We start from the raw sequence: 7,134 nt of genomic DNA on the forward strand, positions 1-7,134 counted from the left end.
AGAAGACTTGAGTGGTTGAATTCTTTCAAGGTAGATTCACACCCTGTGCCTTTACATTTTGGGGTTACCAGCACCCCTAGACAGCAACATATTTTGATTCCTTATATGTTGTGGTCTAAGGGTGCTGGGAACCCAAAATGCAACAGTACAGGATGCAGGCCTGGCTAGAAAGAATTCAACCACTGAAGCCTTCCAGCCAAGTAGAGAGTTTATTAAGACACTGATTGGGGTGGGCAAGATTCCAAATCCAATACAAGTGGGTTGGGCTAAGTTAAGGGCCACAGTGAAAAGACAGTTAAAAGGATTATTGACTGGGATGGGCTGGGTGCTTCAGGAAAATGCTAGAGATCTGGATTCGGGGGCTTTGGGGCCAGGTCCCAAAGACATGGTCTTTTCCTTTTAGGCATCCAGTGTGAATCCCATCCTCTATCACTACCATGGGGTAGTATCCTTGTGTCACCAGCAGTAATGAGCATTTTTTTTCAGAGTATGTAATAATGACAAAGGTGAATCCAGCCCAAAGAGTTCTACAAAACAGTGACACAGTAACCTGTCAGTTCACACATTTCAGGACTATAACAACATTATTCCACTACTACTCTCAGGGATGGTTATACCCTTGAACTTTCTGCTACCCACAAGTCTTTTCATTCTGAGTTCAAGAACTTTGATTTTTTTTATCTGATCATAATATTCTATCTCTTCATCATTCTCTTAACCTTATTTCTAAACCTATTCTTCACATTCACCAGGGCTTCCAATCCCTCTTTCCATCAGTAATGTCCCATGGCACCACTTCAGCTTCATTTCTTTACCTTCCAAATCATGACCTTTGGTGAACTAGTTCAAATCTACCCATTCCTCTTCTTTTGAATTCCTTCTTCTCTTGTTTTATTTCCTCTTGAAAACTCCTGTTTTAGATTACTTCCATCATGTTCTATCTTTGCTTCAAATATATCTGCTAGTGAATGGAACTGGAAAAAATTATTTTAAAAATCATACTGTCTAGGACAGCTATAAGTTTATGATAGCTAATATCAACTTGGCTTTCACTGCAATAAAACAATCTTAATCTTTACTAATTAATTTCATAAGCCATTTAACAAAGTAATTATTCTGAAACTTTTCTTCTCAAGCCTCCCAATATAGTCTCCTCCCCTCCCATTCCCCATTCTTTACCCTTTCTACTGAGGACCTCAATGCATACTTTGTATAAAAAAATTGAAGTTATTCACTAAAAACTTTTTCTTCTATCCTCCTTATCTCAAATCTCCCAGACATCATCCACCACTACCTTTTATTTCATTTTAGTCTCTTTGGAACCAGCCAACTCCAGCCTGTTTTCTAAGGACAACTCCTTTATATGTATAGGCATACCATGGAGATATTGCAGCTTTGATTCCAAACCATTGCAATAAAGCAAATGATGCAATAAAGTGAGTCATTTGAATTTTTTAGTTCCCCAGTGCATATAAAACTTATGTTTACATTATGCTATAGTCTATTAAGTGTGCAATAGTATTATGTCTAAAAAAATGTATATACCTTAATTTAAAAATATTTTATTGACATAAATGCTAACCATCATCTGAGCCTTCAGTGAATTGTAATCTATTTTGCTGGTGAAGGGTCTTGCCCTATGTTGATATCTGCTAACTGATCAGGGTGGTGGTTGTTGAAGGTTGGGGTGGCTATGGAAATTTCTTAAAATAAGACAAAAATGAAGTTTGTGGTATAAATCAACTCTTCCTTTCACTTGAACACTTGACATCATAGGATTATTAATTGGCCTAATTTCAATATTGTTGTATCTCAGGGAATAGGGAAGCCTGAGGAGAGCAAGAGAGATAGGGGAACAGCTAGCAGATGGAGCAGTCAGAACACACACAACATTTATTGATTATGTTTGCTATCTAATAAGGGTACAGTTTGTGGAACCCCAACCAATTACAATAATAGTTTCGAAGATCAACACAACAGATATAATTATAATGAAATTTTTGATATATTGTGAGAATTACCAAAATATCACACACACACACACACACACACACACACACACACACACACACACACTGGTAAATGGTTCCAACAGACTTGCTCAATTTTGGGTTGCCACAAACCTCCAATGTATAAAAACAAAACAAACAAAACCCAATATCTGCAAAGCACAAAAAAGTGAAGCAAAATAAAACTAAATATGCTTGTACCCTCGATTCCATCCTTTCCCTCCTACTTCTTCAAAAGATCATCCTTATTTACTGCCTTCTACCCACCCATATGTATGCCAGTCTTTTCTATACTTTAAATAAAACAAAAAAACAAAAGAACTAAAAAATAAATAAATAAAACCTATATCCTACTATGTCCATCAGCTATCATTCTATATTTCTCCTAACTTTTTCAGCTAAATGCCTTTTTGAAAAGTCTGTTATGATTGCTTCCACTTCCTTTCCTTTCTCTTCCAAACCTCCTCAAGCTGTCTTCTGACCTCATCATTCAAGTGAAACACTTCTCCCTGAAGTTACCAATGATGTCTTTAATTGTCAGATCTAATGACCTCTTCTTGATCTTCATTCACTGTGACCTCTATGGAGTATTTCACCTTGTTAACCACATTAATGCAGGGGATACTCTTTCTTTCCTAGATTTTTATGACTTTGCTCTCTTGATTCTCCTCCTACCTGTCTGATTACTTCTTCAAAAGCATTGTTGGATCCCTATCCATGCCCTGTCTATTAAAACACACTTGTTGAAGGACTTATTTATCAAGAATGCCTTTGATACATTATGAGATTATTTTCATATTCATTTTTTATAAATGGAAAAAGTAGGCATATGGATAGGTAGGTATTGATATCCTCCTGATTATCTTTTATGGTAATAATAGTGTATATGATATTTCCTATGCCTTTACCATCTTTCCTCTTTCAGGTAGTTAACAAGCATTTACTAAGTGCTCACTATATGTGAGCTGTTGTTATTCAATTGTTTCAGAGAGTCCGTGACCCCATTTGGGTTTTTCTTAGCAAAGATACTGGAGTAGTTTACCATTTACTTCTCCAGCTCATTTTACAGATGAGGCAACTGAGGCAAACAGGGTGAAGTGATTTTCCCAGGGTCTCAGAGCTAGTAAGTATCTGGATTTGATCTCAAGGAAAATGAGTCATCCTAGTTCCCAGCCCAGTGCTCTATCCACTGTGCAACCTAGCTGCCTCTGATACTATGCATGAGACATTGCACTAAATAATTCCTCAAAGTACTCAAAATTGTATTCTTTCTAATATAGACAGCCTCTATGTATATTAACAATAACTTACATTTAAATAGAACTTTAAGATTTTTGAAGTGCTTTCTTCATAACCATCCTGGGAAATAGTTACTATTTTGCCCTCATAATTATCTCTACTGCTAGAAAATTTGGCACTCTCCTACATTACACTCCTCTCGGGTTAAGAACCATTGGTGCTATATGATTATTTCTACCACTCTAATTAAAGATTCTAGATTTCTTCTTCATGTAATATTCCCAGCATGACATTTTTTAAAGCAAGAGCATAAATAGAAGCCATATTATACAGCGTACAACAGATTGGATTCCCATCCAACAAGGAGTTCACTTGAGCTGCATTGTTTTTCTTTTCTTCCCACCTGTTCAGTCTCTACCCAGAAATATCAATAGGCTGAACTCCTGGTGAATATGTGATATTACATTTTGCAATGGTGGAAGCAGATGCCGCAATCAAGTTAGGCTTATAATGTCATCCTTATTAGAGACCATAAGGAGAACCAAAGGAACTCCTGATGAGAGTGGAGGAGGCTTTTGTTAAAGTTAAATATTTAGTTTCCAATGACCTTTTAAAAAGGCAGCAGGGATGAATACAAAGAATGACTTGGGAACCTTTGCATTTGAAAATGAGGAGGCTAAAAAGAGGACCTGCATATCAGCACAGCAATGTTTCAATACAGAGCTGTACTGGGGAAAACAGGATTAGAAATGACATCATCCATGCCGCTCAAAGGAGAGTTTCTTAGAACTTTCTCATGGTGCCCCCCATTAAAAAAACAAACAAACAAAAAAAAAACCTGGATCACTGTTATACTATTTAATATGAATTGTAAATATGTCTGGCATTTAGAGAACACTTCAGGAGTTTCTTTGATAACAATATTCCTGCACACCAACAAATTGCATAAGGAACATATGATGTTAATGTCTTTTAAATTTTCTATTATATGTGATTAAATATATTCCACTATGCATTTATAGGAAAACCAGGAATACAGTGAGTATATTTTTCCATTCTTTTCTGTTTATTTCTTTTTAAAAACTTTTATTTTTTTTGTTTATTTCTTTTAACAGGCTCTTCAGACAGACATAAAAATAGCATTTGTATCGAGCAAAAGCATCTTGAAACATGAAGGACAATGATGCATAATACATGAAAGTGTATAATGGATATAACATTTATAAATGCAAACAAGAAACTATTATGAAGAGAGAAATGGTTTTCCCAAATAGGCCAACAAATGAATGCAAAACTTATTAAGGATGACAATGGTAAAATAGTATATTGGGGTATTTTATTGCCTCAATTCAAATTTCAAAAGAATGGAAAAATTAATCCAACTTCATATATAAGACAATTCAACCTTGAAAATAAGTGTTGGTCATATATCCAGAACATAATTAGGGTGGGGCTAATAGAAATCAGTCAGAACGATTAATGAGAATCAGCCAGTGAGTTTAATGAGAATTTCAAAATCCTTTAATTCTTTCCATTCTCTTTCAGTAGTTTTCATGGCAATGAGTATTTGTCGAGAAAGCTACAATGTATTTCATATGGACATATGCTTACTTCCTCACAATTGCTTTTTGAAACAAATTAAAATGCCTTATCAGGATTTATGATGATGAATCTATGTTCATGAAGACAACACTGGACTAGGAGTCACATAACTTGGGTTCATCTTTTCTGGATCTTCCTCTTACTAGTTATGTGACCTTGACAACTCAGGGAATTTCAGAGCTTCAGTTCCATCACCACGAAGCTCTGCATTTTGTGCTTCTGGGTCTTAAATAAGTCTAGATGGTCTATAAATTTGCTCACACCTTTCCCCTGGCTGGCCGCGCAGAGCCCGCACGATGCCCGGAGTCATGGTGAAGGACGTGAACCAGCAGGAGTTCGTCTGGGCCCTGGCAGCCTTCCTGAAAAAGTCAGGGAAGCTGAAAGTCCCCGAATGGGTGGACACGGTCAAGCTGGCCAAACATAAGTAGCTGGCGCCCTACGACAAGAACTGGTTCTACACCCAGGCCGCCTCCACAGCCTGTCACCTGTACCTCCGGGGCGGTGCCGGCGTGGGCTCCATGACCAAGATCCACGGCAGGCGCCAGTACCATGGGGTCATGCCCAGTCACTTCAGCAGAGGCTCCAAGAGCATGGCCTGGAGGGTCTTGCAAGCCCTGGAAGGCCTCAAGATGGTGGAGAAGGACCAGGATGAGGACCCGGAAGCTGACACCTCAGGGACAGAGAGACCTGGACAGAATTGCCAGACAAGTGGCAGCCGCCAACCAGAAACATTGGGACAAACCACACCAGATTCATTAATAAATTGCCTTGTTCATAAAAAAAAAAATTTGCTCACAAATCTCCTATTACATACTTCCTTCTAGTCATGCAATACTATTATTTCTTAAAATACTTCCTTTTCTTCTTTGAACTCTCAATCTAATATGGTTGCTGTCCTTCTTTCTTTACTACCTCTTATGGACAATGTATGACAACTCTTTCCATCAATGCTCTGTTCAGAGTGGCCCCATCTAACTTTAGTCTCTCTTGGCACCCAGAATTGGGACAAACCATAAGAGTGGGAGGGATGGAAGGAGAAAGATATAAAAGTATTAGGATAATCAGAATGAACCTCTTTTTAAACCTTTTTAAGAAGTAGAAAAATCACCAGCTCCCAGACTTAAGGCTAGAGGAAGAAGGGGAAGACAATTTTAAAATGAATAAGAGAGGAACTATAGGAAATAGAAATGGGAAATTTAAAATGGTCAGAACTGAGAAAATTAATGTGTAGGTAGGTAAAGAGAGATTTAATGGAAATCAACACTATTGCTGTCCATTTGTGAAATGAACTGCAAAGCCTAGAGCAGGTTCACTCAGAAGCACTATTCTAGATATAGCTGATTGCCAAATGGTGCTGGCAGGGCAAAGGGCTCCCCAAAAATCTATGCAGACAATCATAGAGGGATTAAAGTCTCAAATAGAACCCTAGAGGAAAAGGAAGAGCAAGCAAGAACTGAAAAAAAAAAAGAGAAACCGGTAAGTGATAATGCAAAGAGGAGGGAGAGATCAAAAAGTATGTGGAGGATGGTCGATTGAGTGAAGGTAAAAGGAATCATTTAAAATAAACTCAGTTACTAGGCCTTGAAAGAAACTTAGTTGCTTGGTATTAATTAGGACCAAAGTAAATAATTTTAAAAGCAAAATAAGGGTTGTGATAATAAAAAAAAATTAGAAGGACTAAAATAGAGAGAGCTTGAGAAAAGGTCAGGTGCCCTGATAGTTTAGAAAACCAGAGTTCAAGAAAGAGTTATCTGATGGAAGAATGTATATGGGAAGGACATCTTTCTTGAAAGAGCATGGTTTTCTCTTTTTGTTTTCTTTTTCTCACATCATAGATGGGTGTGAAATTTTCTTGTTAAATATATATAATAGTGGAGAAGATGAGAAGAGAGGATTGGTAAATATCAGTGCTTCACAAGGAAAAAACATTAAAACCCAGCTGAAAATTTCATTCTGTATCCTGGAAGAGAAATGGTATTTGAAGGAGACTATAGATGCACAATAGGAAAAATTAATTAGGGATAAATAACTGAAAAGTGCATTTGCAAATTGAGGGGTTTGGCAAGAAAGGAAAGATTCATAAATTTAACTCCTGCCAATACATACAAAGAAGAGCAAGTGGCCATGGTTTGGATGGCCTGAAATTGATCAATCCCAACTAAAATAAAGTTGAGAAATAATAGACAAATCTTTTTGAGATATACTTAGAAAAGAATGAGAGAGAGCAAGTAAGAAGGTAGGAAGCAAAGTTCCTTATAAAAAAAGTTTTATGAAGAAAAATTGG

At 37.0% G+C, this 7,134-nt stretch overlaps 1 pseudogene; it reads left to right on the forward strand.

Annotated features, from left to right (window-relative positions):
- Positions 1–5,130: 5,130 nt before the first annotated feature.
- Positions 5,131–5,609, forward strand: LOC114024447 (annotated as a pseudogene).
- Positions 5,610–7,134: the final 1,525 nt, after the last annotated feature.

Source organism: Vombatus ursinus, unplaced genomic scaffold, assembly GCF_900497805.2.
Source record: "Vombatus ursinus unplaced genomic scaffold, bare-nosed wombat genome assembly UNPS02014821.1, whole genome shotgun sequence".
Classification (NCBI taxonomy): domain Eukaryota; kingdom Metazoa; phylum Chordata; class Mammalia; order Diprotodontia; family Vombatidae; genus Vombatus; species Vombatus ursinus.